The 19,815-nt window shown below is 35.4% G+C and overlaps 1 protein-coding gene and 1 pseudogene across 2 annotated transcripts in view; both read left to right on the top strand.

The window, feature by feature from the left end:
• LOC111511679 (uncharacterized) overlaps positions 1 to 19,815 on the top strand; it is a 295,428-nt gene that overhangs the window by 223,479 nt on the left and 52,134 nt on the right. The gene's annotated exons all lie outside the window — the stretch shown is intronic.
• LOC141480848 (uncharacterized) lies at positions 5,269 to 6,312 on the top strand (annotated as a pseudogene).

Raw genomic sequence — 19,815 nt, 5'->3', positions numbered from 1 at the left:
TCCACGGTCAGTAGTACGATGGTTGAACTTTTGTATGCGACGTTTCGGCCCCCATTTTGGAGCCATTTTCAAGAATTTGATGTGACTTGGCGCCGGGGCCTCAATCTGCCTCCTCCCCAGGTCTCTCTAAGGTTTCAATCTGCCTATTCTTCAGATTGAACTGAGGTGTCGATAGATTTTCGGTGATATCAGCGGAAGATGCTGAAGTGGAAATGTGGTGGTGGGGCTTCGGGTGATTATCATCACCGGACGTTGTGGTGAGAGGTGATCATCGGAAAATGAGGGGTTTCCAGGCAGTTGTAAGTCTCTAGCTTGTAGTGTTTTCGTTGTGGCGATGGTCTTAGGGTTCGCAAAGTCTGTGTTGTGTCCTGTGCCTTGATGATGTTTAGACAGGGTTGAGGATGGGTCTGACTTTCGGACAATAATTTGATGTTCGTATACTCTACTTGTCACACGTTTGTTGGTCTGGCCTAAATATGTTCTATCGCAATCGGAGCATGGAATTTGATATATACCCTAGGATTCATTGACAATTTTGTCGTTTGGGAAACGGAGGAATGTGGAATATGAATGGAATAACAAATTTCTCACAGGTACTTTGCATTTCAAATTAACAACTCCCTTGGTATTCTCGGTAAAAATTTACTTTTGTAGGCAAATTTTCAAAACCTTCTGCCACAATACATTTTTTTCTTCATAATATTATATTTCAAATCACGGTACTTAACGAAGAACCAAAATTCAACTATCCCACGTCATAGTAGATCCTGGAATATGTTCTAGATTGTATGAACAGTTGAATATACAGGGTGTTCCGTCTCAGACGAGCCACCCCGTAAATTTTTTATCCCTTAGTGTGTGGAAAAAATTCCCGAAACACATCGAATGATTTTGTTTGGGGAACATCTTTTGACGTATATTGTAGGCTTAAACGAGCAACCCCCTAATAGGGTGCTCTTCAACCCCTCAAACTTGGATAGGGGGGAGGGGTTGAGTGATACTTTATTTGAAAGGTCTTGGAACCCTCTTCACAACGGTATATGAAGAACGTAATTTGATGAACCGTTTTCGCCAAAAATCTATTTTGCTACTCGAATGACCTACCTTGAATAATTTGGTTATTTTTACAATGTACAAGCCCATTTTCATCAAGCCCTTTTTACAAACTCAAACAATCGTCAAAAAATTACATTGTTGAAAAATTTAATTGTGTTATCATTATCAATCAAAAAAATCAAATCTGCTTGTTTAAATTCAATGTTCAAATGTTCGATGTTCAATGTTCCATTGACTTCCATACAATAATACTTTTTCTCAAACTAATACATAAAAAAACATCAAAACATTTCCTTATTTTGCCTTAATTTTTTTGTGCTTAGAAGGTGATTATCTGGTTGTAACGTTTCTTCGATCATTTCAGAATTGAAATCAATCTGTTGAGTTACTACTTTAATTTCAAAAAATATGGTGTACACATTGCAAGAACGTGTTGAGCTGGTTAGCCTTTAATTACCAAAAACAAAATTGTGCCCGAGCGGCTGCAAGAATATTTAACCAAAACCATCCTGGACGTAGCGATCGCCCTAAGTACGCACTGAAATTGATTTCAAAATTTGTGGAGACGGGTTCAGTAATGGATAAAAAAAGAGCACCCATTGGAATTGTGAATAATGAAGGAGCAGCTGTGGCGGTATTGGGAAATGTCCAACTTATGCCAAACACGAAATCTGTACGACAACTTTCTGCAGTTTCCGGTATTAGTGAATCTATCGTTTTCAGAATTTTACACAGGCACAAGTTCCATCCGTACAAACAATTTGATTATTTCATGCAATAAATGATGATGATTGGGATCGAAGGCAAAAGTTTCGCGAAATTATGGCCGAGCGTATCAGATATAACCCAAATTTCTTGTACAACGTTTGCTTTTCTGACGAATTCACTTTTTTACTTAATGGTGAGGTTAACCGGCATAACTGTAGAATTTGGAGCGATACAAATCTTCATGTATTTCGAGAAGCTCACACTCAACATCCAGAAAAGCCAAACGTTTGGGTAGGAATTTTGGGAGACCACCTAATTGGACCTCTGTTTATTCCTGGTAATTTACCTGGCGAACGTTATCTTGAAATGCTGGACAATGCGATTGATCCGTTTATAACTGAATAATTAGAAAACGATCTTCTACTACTTGAACAACAATTGCATTTCCAACAAGACGGAGCTCCTTCGCACTACGCCGCACCAGTTCGCCAATACCTCAATTTGCAATACCCCGGTCGTTGGATTGGAAGAAGAGGTCCTATGGAGTGGCCTGCCCGATCTCCTGACCTGAAACCTCTGGACTTCTTCTTGTGGGGACATCTCAAGTCCAAGATTTTTGTGACTCACCCTGAAAATTTGGACGAACTACGCCAAAGAATTGTGAATGAGTGTCGTCAAATAACTCCAATTATGCTGAACCATGTCAGAGATGGTTTTCAGTCAAGATTGTATTATTGTATGGAAGTCGAAGGGGGACAATTTGAACATTTGATTTAAACACGCAGATTTGATTTTTTGGATTGTAATTCAACAATGTAATTTTTTGAAGATTGTTTAAGTTTGTAAAAAGGGCTTTATAAAAATGGGCTTGTACATGTAAAAAATACCAAATTATTCAAGGTGGCTCATTCGAGCTGGAAAATTGAATTTTGGCAAAAACGGTTCATCAAATTTACGTTTTTCATACACCGTTGTAAAGAGGCTTCCAAGACCTTTCAAATGAAGTATCACCCAACCCCTCTTCCCTATTCAAATTTGAAGGGTTGAAGAGCCCCCTATTAGGGAGTTGCTCGTTCAAGTCTGAAATATACGTTAAAAGATGTCTCGCGAACAAAATCATTCGACGGGTTTCGGGAAATTTTTCCACTCACTAGGGATAAGAAATATACGGGGTGGCTCGTCTGAGATGGAACACCCTGTATTATTTACCCGAAACAATCGTACAAATCTCATATAAAATTTTAGAAAATATGTTTTGTAGTTCGTGTATAGTTTTATCGAATATCAGTTTGATATTCAAATTTTTTTTTATTCAATTTTATTCAATTATTGAAAATATCTGTAGTTTTTGTGAGTTACCGAGTATAAATGAGAATTCATTTCCATTATTTCCACGACATCATAGAAAATATTGAAAATCTGCATTAGATAGAAGTGTTTTAGTTTTAGACTGCGACCTTGACACATGGAATTAATCTGTATAAATTTTCATTCCATACTAGGTTTGCTTTCAGGAAAGTTCACAACTGAACTTTAATTACTCCAAGATGCATGATATCTTTTAAGAAAATGTAAGTGCAGATAAGAAAACTTGTGAATTATGCATTACTTTTAACTACGTTCAAAGAAGAGGAGGATCTCAATTTGGTTTTATGATTTATTCATTCATTTTTTTTGTTTCTTCCATACATATGGCGACATAAAAACTGATTTTGTGACGCATTGTTTGGAATCTTTGGTGTAGTAAAATCTGTTTCTGTTTTAAAATCTGTTGGGATAAAACTCCAGGGGTATTTATAAAAAACAGTTTCTTGATTTTTCCCAAATAAGGTAGAACTCATATACCGGTTATTTTAGAAGTTCTCAAAGTCATACATTATTACTTTCTACTCATAGTGAGGTTTAAATTTTTCAAGTCGTCGTTTTATTCATTATGTTAATTCTCAATTGTGAGAAAATTAGTTTTTGTACAACTGTCATTGAAAATGACATTTTTAATGGTTGTCAAGAGTATTAAAAGATTTTTGGGAAAGAAAGTTTTTGGCTTTCTACTACTCCATCTTGATACAAAAAAAAGGATGAGGGAATCTTCCAAAGAAAGGAAGGAAGTAATCAATTCGAAAATGAGTAACTCTATACATGGATGTGTAGATCATGCAAAGAAGTAACTTTCAGACACAAACTGAAAGAAAGTCCTCCTGAAGCAGCTACTTTCATTTAAATATTGAATTACACAAAAATAAAATCTTTCGAAACAAATACTTACTCGATGTTTCGCCTTAAGACACTTGCTCCAAGGCAGTACCAAATTGGATAACATAATAGAAAATACACACATTCATTCATGAATTACGATTTTTAATGTCACGGAATAAGCTTGATCTGCTTATGTTATCGATGACATCGTAATGACATTCATTCACCTATTTGTATTTATATATATATTATTTATATATAGTGTATTTTCTATAATGTTATCCATTTTGGTACTGAAGAGCCTTGGGGCAAGTGTCTTAAGGCGAAACATCGATGTATACCAGTGAAGATGACAGTGTTCCATGTAAGTGCAATTTGTTACGATGCATTCAAAGTAGAACTCATGTGAATGATATCTGATTTTTATTCCACAACGAATGTTTGAAATACAAACTAAGTAGAGAAAAGTATCTTCTGTACAATTCAGTGTTCATATAGAAGTATTTGTTTCGAAAGAATTTTTTTTCTTTCGTGTAATTCAATGTTTACATGAAAGTAGCTGTTTCAGGAGGACTTTCTTCCAGTTTGTGTCTGAAAGTTACTTTATTGCATGATCTGCACATCCATGTATAGAGTTACTTATTTACGAATTGATTACTTCCTTTCTTTCTTTGGAAGATTCCCTCATCTTTTTTTTGTATCAAGATGGAGCAGTGGAAAGCCAAAAACTTTCTTTCCCAAAAATTAATCACTCCTTAAAATATAACCCCTTCAATTAATATTAAAAGATAATGTTTACAATGTTTTTTTACCAAATAGCAATGAACACAACATAATTATTCAATTTTCAAGTAAGTTTTATTATGAACAATAGATATAGATGTATTATACACATTAATTACATTATTATTATCATTCTTGAACATTAATATGAAAAGTACAATCAGAACAACTGCTGATATTGATACCTTGCGATATTGAAGAGCCTTGTAATATATTTGAACTAGCTGAGTTGACAATTTCATGGGCATTAACATTTAATTCTTGAAGTGAAGAGGACGATGCTGTAACGCTGGAGCTAGCTGTTGGGATTATTCTTTCAGCAATAGCCTTTCATAAGAAATAGGATGATCGATGTAACCATCAGCTACTGTTGTAGACTTCCATCTTCCGTGCTTCTTAATATCCGTTATATTTGCTCCTGATTCTGCTAGCAAAGAAGCAGAAGACTTTCTGAAACAGTGACCTGTATATTCCTTTGGTTCCGGGAGGTTCACAAATGCAGTGTCAACTAGGTTGGCACTGCCAACTGTTATGAATTGATCAAATTGAATTTTTTTCTTTCCCCCTTGGCATCAAACCGGAGTTTATTTTGCCACAGAAATTTCGAAATAAATCTAGTTACTACGTTTTATATTGATATTTTAGCCGAGTTTCTAACTGAATTAAACAATATGGAAGAGGAACAAGTTGAAGAAGGTAATATCGAAGACTACTTATCTCCCAAGGAATTGCTAGTGAGCCATTTTGCCATCCCGGAAACTCTGCAAGGGAACAAGTTAACATTTGACGAAGCTTCAAAAGGTTTGAACACTCTAGGGAAAGATGAAAGTGGTGTAAGATATGCATATCTGATGATGACACTTACAGAAAACAGAGACACTTAACGGACATATCGATAACAGCAAATTTTAAACATCTTCTCTTTGTGGATCTGAGCGGAAGTCTTCTTAATCTGGAAGCTTTATAAGTCCTAACCCAGCTACCGTTCTTAATTTTTTTGAAAGCTGAGAGGAATAGAATTGAATCTGCAAGTTTGCAGTGCATGCCCTATCTTCAAGTTCTGATTCTGAACAAAAATCAGATAACTGAAACAGGCGGGTTGAATGAAACTTAAGAAACAATAAAATCAATAAAATTAGACAATCCAGAAAACTGGACTGTTCACCAAATTTGGAAACTATCATAATCATGGAGAACCCAGCGTGCAGAAAAAAAGATGAGCGAGATGAGGATGTTGAAGACGAAGAACACGAAGATGAAATATACGGCGAGGAAGGTGCGCTCGCTGTTGATAAAACTAGATTGGCTTTATTGGTATTATTACCGAATCTTAAACGAATCGATAAGGAAATAGTTACAGCGGAAGAAAGGGAAGCTGCGTTGCTGAAAAAGAGGCAAATCACGGAAGAAATCTTTGAAGAGGAGAGTAGCGAAGATGATACAGAAGTACCTACCACTATAGATTTAACAACGGAATTTACAACTGAAACGGAAATCGATTATGATTTACGTCGTCCAAAACCTACGGAAGTCAGAGGAAACGAGTTCGCACCTTTGAGCGTTTTGTAAAGTTATTTTTGAACTGTTCATTTCAATGTTATGTAATATCTAGTTGAATGTTTATAATTTTGTCAAAAAAAATTAAATTGACAGATATTTCAAAAAAAATCTATCAATATCTATGAACATTTTCGTATCCCAGTGTTATTATGGAGGGATCATTATTTTATGCATGAAAGAACAATATAATATTCATGTAACAAAAAAAATGGAAGGAAAATTTCTAAATTCTGAAAAATATACAAGCCAGACCGTCATAGACATATTGAAATGAATTATCATAACTCGAAAAGTACAAAAAATTGCATTAAATATATGGGGATGGTTCTGGTAGATCTTGAGGTCTTCTATCTGAAAAAAATAGTTGTGTCCGTCAATCTTACAAAGTGTTACTCGTTTATATTATGTATTTTCACCAAGTACCTACCAATTCCATATATAATAATATAATAAAGCTGAATTATTATTTTGCTTCATAGTGGGTGATTGTAACAGTGCTTGATACAATCACAAAATATAACAGCATAACTTTGTTCCATATAACCTTTCCGTTACATGCCGGAATAATTGCTCTCGGTCCGGAAAATAATCAAGTTAATGGTTACCTCCCTATTTCATCAACCCTCCAGATCCCTTCTTAGTTGCATACCCTGTGGCGTGAACAACGACGATACTGAACATTTTCAAAGCAGCAAGTGAGACTTGGCGATAATATATGAATAACCGATGTACAGTACAGAAAATTATTAGAAAGAAAAATCTCCGCATCGTTTTATTGAATTATGTGGATGATGATAACTTGGTTCAACTCCCCTCTTCTCAATAGAATATGGTATAATTCTTTATTTCGACGGAAAGCGAATAAGAAACGTAATAAGGCAAAACTTTCAAATGAAAGCACCCGGTTAGAAGTGACGTGGTTTTTTTCTGGGGATCCTACAAAATCCACTAAAAAACTAGAAGCTATGAGAAATTTTTATTCAAACCACTTTTTGAACTTCGGGAAGGCAACTTCGGTCGAATTTTGGAATTTAGTGAGACACGGAAGGATGAAGTAAGTTCAAACTAAATTTTAATTGGCAGAAGTAATTCAAGAGTCAGAGAAGGTTGCAGAAAAGCATTATTATTACGTTTACAAAATGTAGAAAAGATAGGTTTTAGATAGGAAAAAAGATTTTGGCTTTCAATTTCTCGATATTTTTACAAAATGAATAATAGTTCAGCAACTCGAACTAAAAAATAAAAAAATAATCCGAAACTAATTTTAGATTGTGTTCAACATCTATAATAATGGCTTGATGTAATTAATAACTTTTGATAAGTCTGAAATCAAAAAGAATCTATTTGCAAAAAAATCACTTTTGTTAAAAAAACGTGGGGTGGCAATCTGGCATACAGCTCCTGACCGAGTATTTATAAAAATGGGTATTCAGCACCAGTACTCAAAAACTCAAAAACAAATAGTCATAACTTTTGAAGAGGAGGAAATGTTTCACTGAAAAAACAATTGTCTGATAACGTTTGCAATAACTCCACAATTGTTTCGAAAAATGTTGAAAAACTCAAAAAATACAATGTAGAAATGACGCACGGTACTGTTCTGAATAGAAATAAGAAATTCATCAAGGTTTTCAAAATGGTTTGGATGAAAATGAAGATATAGTGAGTTCACAACAAGTTATGAGTATTAATGATAGGAAAGGAAAAACTTTTGATAATGCAAAGAAAACAAAAGATAATGATGCAGTCGATGGAATATCTGTTCCTGGTTGTACTAAATTTGGTAGGGAAATCAGAGCTTCTTGTAGACTGAACTGTTGTTAAAAAAAAAAGGATGAATTGTTCAAAATTGATATTGATCATTAATGAGCTTCAGCCATAAAAAATAGGTTTGACAAAAAAATAAAGTAAGGTAATAAAGTAGATCTCTTTCTATGCCAATGTGCCACTATGTAAATTCAACGTAACAACCTCTTTTCATGTGTGGTTTTTAATAACTGTTGTTTCCTATTGAAATGAAGCAGACTGAATTGGAAACAGAATCATTAAACAGAGTGTAAGTATAATAGAAAAATAAAATAAAAAAAATGATTATGTTGAACAGTTTTACGAAAAAAAAAAGATAATGATGTAGATAACGTACTAAAAACTAGAAAATAATTCGGAAGGTCCTAGGTAGCAGTCATCACACCACCCTCTTTAGCAATCCACGGTATTAATCAGATGAAAAATGAGGAAATCATTGGGCGAAGCGTAACCTGAGTAAATATGTAAATACTACGTCCAACGACTTATTTTTTTTTGTTAGGTCGGTAGCCGGGCGGTTCGACGTGGGTGCTTTGTTCACTCAGTCAATCGGCCGATGTGTGAGTCGATGGTTCAAGCCTCAGGCTAAACGCTCGTCGTCGTTGTCGTCCAACCCGTCTTAGGAATCACACGTTACAGGGTAAGACGTCGTTAGTCGTTAGCTCGCACAACATATTTCAAACATAATCCTGTAGATTGCTGAGGAGAGTGTTGTGATGACTGCTACCTAGGACTTCAGAATTAGTTTTTAGATTTTAGTACATTATCTACATTATTATTATCTTTTTTCAATAAAACCGTTCAGCAAAAAATTTTTTTACTTAGGTATTTTATTTTCAAGTTATCAATTTCTAATTTTCATCGAATGTTATGCCACACAGTTCCTCGACAAGTTTCAACCTTTTACCTTAATTTGGATGATTTATCGCTCTCGGCGTATCATTTTTAGCCAGCCTAAAAATATGTTATCCGCCATTTTGTAGCTGAGGCCATCTTTGATTTACAACGATACAGAATGTATTCAATTGTATTGTCATCAAAACTAATTGTGTGTACCAAATATCAGATCAATTCGTCAACAGGAAGGGGGTCAAACTTCAATCACTAAATTTAACCCAAATAAATAAGCAAACAAACAGGGCCAACTAAATAAAACCGTTTAACAAATCTAGTTGTACTTCATAACAATCCAAACTGTTTGAGATTTTTATTTCTTGAGTACTATATAATGCTGAAGTGAAAAAATATAATTTCGATCTGCCTAAATAATATTTTATTATGCAATTGCTCAACCAGACTCTTCAGATTCATTAACATCGATATGATATGTTATTTCAATTTGCCTAAAATACTGTCCCTTAATTAGTCATGTCATGTCAATTAGTCTTAATTTTTTTTTCTTTCTAAATCAATTTTGGCAGCTGCTTTCACCAGATGCAAATTTCTCCACATCAAAATTTGAAAGTTAGGCAATTCCGAAAAAGATGTAGGGTTCGTGCCGATCGCACAAAGGCCGGTCTTTTTGAAATCTGGTCATTTGGTATAGGTACCTACTTATATTCTCTCTCATTATGTGGTTCCAGAACTGAATTTTATTCTCCGTTAAAATGCTTTTCACTCACTATTCTCTCCTCGATAGATTAACAAGAAGATCTCTTATTTGTTTTTGTTCTCTTAACTTCATCTTACTCTACGAGGATGGTATTTTTCTCAAACCAAGAGAAAATGAAAGTCCAAGGTTTCAAATATAAAGTATAATAAGTAGAAAAACGACTCCATGGATAAAATAATAGAAAAACGACGTTGAAATCTTATAAAAAAAAAAGTTGAAGTCAATAAAATAAAAGAAAATAGAGCAAATAATCCGCCGCTAATTCGACTGTGCTATTCACTATTTAATTCAAACTCACAAACGTACCAACTCGGTACAAAAATTTCAGTTTTACTTTCACTTCAGGGAGAGTGGTGTATAACTTCAAATGTTTGCCCGTTTTTGCAATTCTAATATGAACTCTAGCTAAACTATCAGCACTAGCAAACCAATAATATATAACCTCTTTGCAAATAGGAAGTGGACCCAGACAAAATAATATGTAAACTCTCTCTCAATATCAACTGGTTTTAAAAAAAACAAACACTCACATAACGCCTCTTTGGATGGTTCATGGTCAACCATAGGTTCCGTTGATCTGGTGTGTCTTTAACACCAACACTTTAATTTCAAACTCTTTTGTACCCATTACGGTTTATGATTTCACCACTGATTTTTTTTTTAATTTGGCACCACGCGCTTACAAACAAAATAACTCCCCTATTTACGCCACTTTCCTCGGCCTCGAAGGCTGAGGGATGAGACCCCCGATCTCGTCTCGACGAGATCCGGTAACCGACTTTTTGTGTCACGCAAGAAACTCCCAAACTCAGCTACGCTAGCCACAAAAACCTCATCTCACCGGTTGTTATCCTTCCCGAGCGTTTGATCATCGGCAGGATGTAATATATAAATTTGTTTAGTCTAGCTCAACTTGTACATGACCACAACGACGCTCAAAGGTCCAGAACTTTTCCAACTGGAAAAATATCGACACCGCAGAAAAGGGTGATTGACTTCGATCTCAATGAATAAAATGATATTTTACGTTAACCATCGCAATGGCAGTTATTACAGCTTTCTGCTATTATAGAAACATTGAATTTTTGTATTTGAAGCTTAATTCAAAGAAACAAAACTCAACTATTAAAAAACCGAATTCAATTCAACTGAATTTCCTGGAAATTGGAAAGTAAGTGAACAAATTATGCTGGGCTCACTTGGCTCTAGAGAAAAATCGATGATGCTTACAAATGGTAGGGAAAGTGAGATTGGCCTTTAATATGGATAATGCGAAGCAGCAGTTTATTGCAGATTACCGGCTCCCGGAGGACACTGTTGCTCATTTTATGACCGTTACGTTCCACGTTCGTCCCAGGAAAATACGTGAAAATTGCAAACAACAAGCCCGGGTTGTGCTGCGAGAAGTGTTTGGTTTCAGCGATAAATTCTGTTTGCACGAAACATAGCTATTAAGCGATACTATGAGAGTTAACCTCAGGACATTATACGAAAAATTACCTCTTCGTGTTATGACCCAATAATTTCGACTGGAATTTCTCAACACGTGGTCTTTGCTGTTATTAAATTATTATCTACCCATTTGCTTGTATCCTTCATTTATAAATCTCGCTTGATTACCGCTCAAACTAAGACAACTTTGATTTTTGAATCTTTCAAATTCCGCAGTGTGAACGATGAGGAAATAGTCCTTGACAAGCTTTTCCAGGAATCGGCTTCTGTTTTGTTTGTTTCCAGTGATTCTTGATACGAAGTATAACTCAAAATTGTCGGAGGTAGAGTAAAGAATGAGTAGAACGTTTTTTCGGCTTAAAAACTCAATACAAGATACGACCAGCTGACAGAACGATGTTATTATTTTTTCAATAGTTTTTGTCGGAAACAAGAATAGGTAGATAATTGAATAAAATGTGAATATCTGAATTTCTGGTATATTATAATCTTCTTTTTTCCTCAGAATTATCCTTAATATCAATTCGGCACTTCACTCTTCTTTCAAGGACAAAATACAGAGCGGTGTCTGTGCGAAAGTAGCGATTTACATTGGATTTGAATCGCTGGTGATTGAATCCATTTGAAAAAACGTTATTAGGAAGTTTATTCCACCTAAACGCAATTCTCCAGATGAAAGAGTTCTTGAACAGTGAAGTTCGAGGTGTTCTGAGTTGGACCTCAAAACGATGAGCAGCCACAGTCCATCACGTATTTCTGATAAGTACTGCTCTTGGTGGAATAAAATGTGCCAAGTAACTTGAACACTTCCCGTGGAAGTATCTATGGAAGAGAGACAAATCTCCAACATTTTTTCGATGTTCCAGGCTGTCAAAGTTGCACGTGATGTTCGCGTCTCCAATTAAGCGGATGGCTCTTTTCTGGATGGAATTCAACAACTTTAGGATATGTTTGGGGAGAGAGCTCCATCCATCAGAACAATACTCCAAAGAAGGTCTGATTTGAGCTTCTTAAAGCATCAGAAGTTGCTGAGGTGTGTACAGTTTTCTAGTTCGGAACAGTGCTCCATGCTTTTGGGAAGCTGCCTTTGCAATTCCAGTGATATGATTGTGCCAAGACATATTGGTGTCCATTTTAAACCCCAACAAACTTATCGAAGATGAAAGCGGGATTGTCTGACCTGACATCATTATATCCAGTTCTGAGACATTTTTCTTCTTGGAGAAAACCGATGCCTGGGTTTTTGTGGCATTGAATTGCACATGGTTACTTTCACCACAATTCGAAATCACTTCTAGATCCTCATTGAGATATGCAACCTCCTGCTGCCTATGAAGACGTGCTTCCGTAGCCGATGTCCTGGAATCCAAATGGAATGACGAGACAAGTGTGCTGTCTTCAGCAAAGCAATATTCTGGATTATTGGTTTTTTCTAATAAGTCGTTGATTTAAAATAAAAAGAGGGTTGGAGACAATATGGATACCTGGCGAACATTGAGATATCCATCGCCGGCCACTCTGTTCACACAAGCAACAGAGTGCTCCAAAATATCATCATACATGGTGCACGAGACCTCTCAAGCAAGGTTGTTTGTACAGAGTCGAACTAAGGATCGACCGATTTTTTTTCTATAATATGCGGCTTGGTATAGGAAAAATTTTTAGATGGAGTGCAGGGACACAAATTAGTAGTTTCTTTATTTGTATCAGTACTTGACATTTTAAAAATTTCAAACTTCGAAATACCGTATACGTACACACCACAGACATTAAAAGGTAACTCACCACTCCGACCCTGTAGCGATATTCCTGAATGAATTCCGACAGCCGATTGCAGTTAAATCTGATTGTCTAACGTAAGGAGGCTTGTTTATTTTACCCAAAAGATTCTCATGTGCGTGGTGATCACGCATCTATCATTGTTTGGGATACTTCACAACAACTACAGAGATACAACGTCATAAATGCGAACTGGATTCATTGTTATTTTGTAGTTAGAACTTGCATTAAACGATTAAAGGGTGATAAACAAAACTAATTTATTAATAACAAAACACACAACATGTAGAAATCATAGTAAATGTTCAATATGTCTACCTTCAGACATTACGCATGCGTCTAGACGTCGGCGCATTGAGCCACGTATTCGCTCAAATATTCCTGGAGTCTCTATGATTACCCTGCACGCATCGATGATGCGGTTTCTTAGGTCCTATACATCGCGAACAGGAGTACAATAAACCAAATGCTGTAAATGGCCCCAAATGAAGAAATCGGGAGGATTGAGATCCGGGGATCGAGCGGGCCAGTTTTGTGGTCCTCCTCGACCTATCCAGTGATTTGCATAAGTTTCAGTTAAATGCTGACGTGTACTTGACTAAAATGGGCGGAAGCGCCATCATGCATAAAAAACATATCCCTTCTGACGCCCAAAGGAACTTCCTCTAACAGTACTGGATGAACTTCTCTTGAAAATGGAACGTACGCCTCACCATTTAATCGAGGAGGTAGAAAATGAGGCCCAATTAAATCATCCCCAATAACTCCGAGCCACACGTTAAGAGAAAACTGTTCTTGATGGAGTTTCGACAATAGCGTTAGGGTTTTCATTAGCCCATATGTGGTAATTTTGAAAATTAACAATCTTGTCCCGAAAAAAACTACATTCGTCTGTGAATTATATCGTCTTCAGAAAGTCACAATTTCTTCTAATCATTTCCCTCATCCAATTGCAAAATTCAAGACGGTTCGGAAAGTCTCGCAGTAACAGAGTGCCTGTACTCGTTGCAGATGGTGAGGGTATAAGAGTTGTTCCTTTAAAATTCGAAATACCGTTATATGATCAACATTTAGCTGGAAAGCAATCTTTCTAGTACTGGTAGTAGGTTGTTCTTCAGTCAAATTAAGTACTGCTTCCTCAAGCTGTGGTGTTCGTACTTCTCGATGGCGACCACAATCCTGCGTTCTTTTGTCGAATGAACCATATTCTTGTAATCGTTGATGAAGTCGAGCAAATATTCTATGCGAAGGATGCTGCCGTTGAGGATACATATCAGCACATCTTCTAGAAGCTTCTAACCCATTCCCCTGCGACAGACCGTAAACGTAATGCATATCAGTCATTTCCTCATTTGTGTATGGCATTTTAATAACAAGTGAATTATTAAAGTAACAAATTAAGAACGGAACAACAACACACAATTAGTATTAATTCAATTTCGAAAATTCACACAAATTCACAAACGGACAGCGTCATACGAATTTAATTGTCACTATCGCTAATAGCGACCTAGTAGATAGATTAGTTTCGTATTTTCGCATTTATGATGATGTATCTCTGTAGTTGTTCCTAAAATGATTTTTTGCTGCGAACTGGTTTATTTTGGGCAAAAAACCCAGAAGACATTTTTTGTTTAGAATGAAACAGGCTATCGGAAATAAATTTTTAAATGGTAAACAAATAATAAGACAAAAAGTCACATTGGAAATGTGCGTTTTCCACCCCTCACAACCATGGGGTAAATCAAATAAATTTCTGGCTAAGTTTCTTTTTGGTAGTACAAAACGTGAGGTTAATTTCAATATTGTAACTTTTTTAGTGCTTGTGAAAAAAATTGTTATACAAATTTTATGTACCCCCTTTAAGGGGCTGTATCTCAACAAGGGATGCTCCAATGAAATTTCTTTATATGAAAGATCCTATCTTTTTTTCTATGAGGAATCACCTCCTTAAATGTTTTACACTTATTTAGTTACACCCTGTATAAATCGATTTTGGTAGGTAGAATGTTGTATAGCCCGTAATTAACTACTTGCCAATTTATAATTTGGTACGGAGTCTGTTTCTAATTCCTTCCATTCACCTCGCTCCAGAAACTTTCCTTTGTTCTTGGAAACATCGAAATAGTGGCTCTAGTTAGTTAGGTGCGGCGTCATTAAAAGATTTACTTACTGCCGTAGCTCCTTCTTACCTTGCCAAGCCGTTCGTTAGAGAACACCGACGACATCGAATTAACTCACTTGATGGAGGTCTAATGGGAAATGATTAATAGCTGTGGCAACTCCATTTGATTTATGATTAGTGAAAATGTCGGTGCATAATGGTTGCTCGCTCTACGCCCTACGTTGTTGGGTTATACATTAACAGTCAATTTCTACGAAATTATTCGTAGGCATGAGTGATTCTGGATCGAATTCAATGTATTAGGAAATAATTGAATAGAACTGGCCAATATTTGATGAAAAGCCATATCAAAACTAATTAATGCAGTTTATTGTATGAGTTTTACTGTAAAGGGTTTTATAAAAACCGCGAGACGTATTTCGCTATACAGTAGGTTTCTCAACCGTAAAATAATAAATGACTTGTAAATTACAACTATTTCATACTCTAACATATTACCCACTTGTAAGCCTACTTTCCAATAAATGAATCTACCTGAAAAGGTCAAATATGAGTTCACTAACTATATGAAAAAATTACATTTTCGAAAGTACCGAATCATACTCAACTTTTCTTACCTGGAAATAAACAGATTCAATAATGACAATTTATTTAGTTCAATTTGATCGTGATATATTGAGAGTTTTTGAATTTGTTCATTTCCATACTCTCCAACAGTTTGAGTGTATCAAACCTTTCTTCTGGAAATGGAAGGGTTTGAATTCATGGTTGAACTCATGTCTCTCTGTGATTGAAAGTGGCATATTTGGAAGTTATTTCTCCATTTTGGAAAATATTTCTGTGCTTCTTTATGACGGCTTTGAAAAAATTGAGTTCCACTACTCATTTTTTCATGAGATCAAAGTATCTGCAGTTTTTTAATACCCTGTATGAGGCAAATGAAAATATGACTCGAAGTGAAGATCCTTATAGTATCACTCCTCTCCATTTCAAATTTGATCGTTTTAGTGCAAGAGAGTTCAAGATTATCAGCATTTATAAAAGTTCATGTTTGTTAAAAAATATCGAAATTAATTTATATATTCTAAACGGTAATAGATTGGTATAGGGAAATAGTATATATATATATATATATATATATATATATATATATATATATATATATATATATATATGGTATTTGTTGACAAAGTGATAATGAATCATAATATGATATTTATATAAGGGGTGTTCCATTTGAAAAATCAAAGAAACCGCTACTTTATAGTAGAAGCGACAACGCCGCGGCGTGTAGGTCATATTGACTTATGCATACTGTGGAATTTTCAGGTAGATCCGTTGAATAGTTTGCCAGATACGGCTAATTAACGCTCATCATGAAAAGCCCTGTATATTATAGCTACAATAAGCCAATTGTTACTTTCGTAGGATTAAATAATGATATACTGTCACAAATTAATGAATTCACTGTCTTAAACAAATTTATTTCCAATAATATTTCACTAGTCACAAACTAATTCATTTACAACACTTAGCAACTAACGCTTAATTTATTTCTACTATTTGAATTTCTTGTTTAACCGCTCGATTCACTTTCTGAACTCCCTCTTGGGTCAGGAAGCCGGGTTCACATAGGTAACGGTTCTTTCTAGAAATCTACGGTTCGATACTCAACTAGAGTTTTACCGGAGGTTGCCGAATGCATTTCTTTTAGCGGTGATGTTATGTGTTTGTTCGCTGGCCGGCATATCGGTCAGAGGCGGCATAATATTCGTTACATTCCCCCTTCTTAAAGACGTTTCGCCCCGAAATGTCATCCTGGGCGTGTATCGATAGCTGCAGTACTCTCCATATCTGCACTGTGAAGTTCGATGGGAGTACCACTCCACAGTTTTCATGCTCGGTCGTGGAAGATGGTTACCGCATACCAAAATCTTGATGCTGCTGGATGTGAATATCTTTTCTAACATGCCTCTCACAATTATCCAATTCAGCCTGTCGAGCCCAGATGCTAATCTCGGGATTGTCGAGCCCACAAGATGAAAAGAAGTTTTGCGGGCGTAATTACACGATTTCCAAAAATAACAGGTTCCAGATTTCTTCTTATGTTCTCTAAAATATACACTCATTCTTGTATACATAGTTGTTAAATTGTTTTTGACGGCACCTCTGCTCGTAAATTACTTCTTCCATCATGAACACCATATCTAGGTAATAATAACTCCGTTCTCATTAGTAGACTTGGCTTCAATATTTCGACATGTTACGGTGACGTAACATATTGATCATAACACGCAAGACTGCTCCGTCGCGATAGAGTGAGGAGAAAGGGAAGCTAGACATGCTGATTCGTTACGTTACCAAGCTCTCCTATAAGAAGTTATCACTTCAAAAAAGATTACTTGCTATCAGCCAGAGTAGGTGCTTTTCACAATAATGGTCACTTCTGAGATTTGACTACCACTGAGCCCTTCATCTAAAAACTGTTTTGCTCAACCGCTTCAACTACTACGTATAGATCATCTAAATAAGTTTTATTCATATACAAACTGGAGGAATTATTTTGGATTATGAACTTTTGAATGCCAAACAACGTAATATATGGGGGAGTATTGATATAAAACTTTCACTTTCGAAAAGGTACCTGTTTCTTCAGGTAGGCTTTCAAAGGTTTCAGGTGAAACCATCAGTCTTCAACTTGTCTTCATATTTTAAAAAAAACCTGTTTGTTGTTACAAAAACATTACGATTTTGTCACTGAAAGAAAAAAAATCTGCTCTCCAAAATACTTTTTATTTCATCATTCTCACCTTTTTGATAAAATCTGTTGATGTACCGTTTCCTTCCTTGTGTCTTGAACGAAAGCAACAAAGCGGTACATGTGCCCTGTTGGAATGACTAGCTCTTTCTAGAAATACTGTACGCCTTTTCAACACCTGTCACTGTGGACCAATTTTGTTACATACAATAAAAAAAAGAATACGGTTTTCTTGGGAGTTTTAATAGGGTTTTGCATCCCCAACCTTGAAATTAATGAATACAATGTTGAATTATCACTCTTGAACATAAATTGTCACTGAATAAATAAATCGGAGTGTCAAAGTTTTAAAATTTCCTACTCTTACCTATGATGACTCTGATAGGAAATATAAGGTTTTCCCCCAGGATTCAATGCACCAAACCTACATCTTCTTAGTGAAATCCTATTTCCAGAAACCATCAACGAATGTCAAGGCTGTTATTTTACACTCTTCCAAATAGACTCCTCTGATTCTTGATATCTGATAATCCTCCTATTTCCAGAAACCATCATGGAAACTCAAGGCTGTTATTTTACACTCTTCCAAATAGACTCCTCTGATTCTTGATATCTGGTAATCTGGCGGTCTCCAGCAGTAAAGACCTCAGACCTATGTTTTACAGTGCAGCCAGAAATTGAAGTTTTATGTTATCAGTGGTTCTTATACTTTGATATATTTGTGCTTGTGTTCTTTTTATGCTTGTACGCTATATATGATTCTGCCTATGATTCTGCCTGACAGAACTACTATACAAAAAACTATTGCAAAAAACTGATGATTCTACGACTAGTTGAAACTGACGATTTCAAAATATAATTCTATTCTATACACATTACAATTAATATCTATAAATATCACAAAAAATGTAATTCATTTTTTCCTTCCCATAAATAAAGAAGCCAGGCATAGAAAATAGTCTTTCAAAAATTTCATTCTTCACATATTGAATCGGTATTGGTTCAACGTTCAGGCAATGCTACCACCTGTTGCATCCGTTAGTCCCTTCAGACATACACACCGATTCTAAGTATGCGCGTCATTTCTCTGACTGAACAAAAGAGCATTTGTTGATGTCAATTTGTATATCAAACCGTAACATGAATAAGAATAATCAAAATAAACAATATGTACTTTGAATAGGTGTCGACATTCTGATTATGATTTACTTGTAGTAGGTACTACTACAGACTGCACAGAAGAATGCCAGATCTGTGAAAATAATTAGTATGTTACAATATACAATTCAAAATTGGCAAAAAGGGTATCGTTATTTTCAGAGTGTCTCGCAAACAATATAAAATGAAAAGTGAAAAAACGAAATATTACATCGAAATCAAAATTATTCTTAATACTGTATCGAGAAAAAAAAATTGCGAAACTAACCTATGTGGGGTATCTGCATCAATGTCTGTTTGAAGGTGGTTGACAATGTTTCATGGTGCATTTCATTAGATTGGACTTCCATTGTCTAGTATGATAAAAAATGATTTGAAATCCCTGAAAGAATCTGTAAAAATAAAAAAATTAAAAAATGAAAATGTTAGCTGAAAAAATAACAATTATATTGAGCAAAAAAAAATGAAATTACAACGAAATAAAATACAAGTAACACCCAAAAAATGAAAAAAATGTAATATTAACACGAAATAAAAATCAAAAAATTATTAACAAGAAATGAAAATTACAAATCAAAAGATTCCAAACCGAGTTAATTCACGACGTTTCGATTGTTAGTATCCACAATCGTCTTCGGGTGATAACTGGACTTATTCCTCAGATATCTGACTATTTATAGGTTACTCGAGTGCTTTCACCTATCCCCTCTTCCCTGTCTACGCTTCATCGGTTTTAGTGGAAGCTAACCGTTTTGAAGGAGTTGGTCGTGTTGGTTGTTGCGTATCTCTACGCTAGCTTGGCTAAATGCGTTGTTGGACAAC

This window comes from Leptinotarsa decemlineata, unplaced genomic scaffold (assembly GCF_025532065.1).
Source record: "Leptinotarsa decemlineata unplaced genomic scaffold, Ldec_3_MD MMD2_tig00000010_RagTag_RagTag, whole genome shotgun sequence".
In the NCBI taxonomy this organism is placed as follows: Eukaryota; Metazoa; Arthropoda; class Insecta; order Coleoptera; family Chrysomelidae; genus Leptinotarsa; species Leptinotarsa decemlineata.
This window is presented reverse-complemented; position numbering and strand designations above follow the sequence as displayed.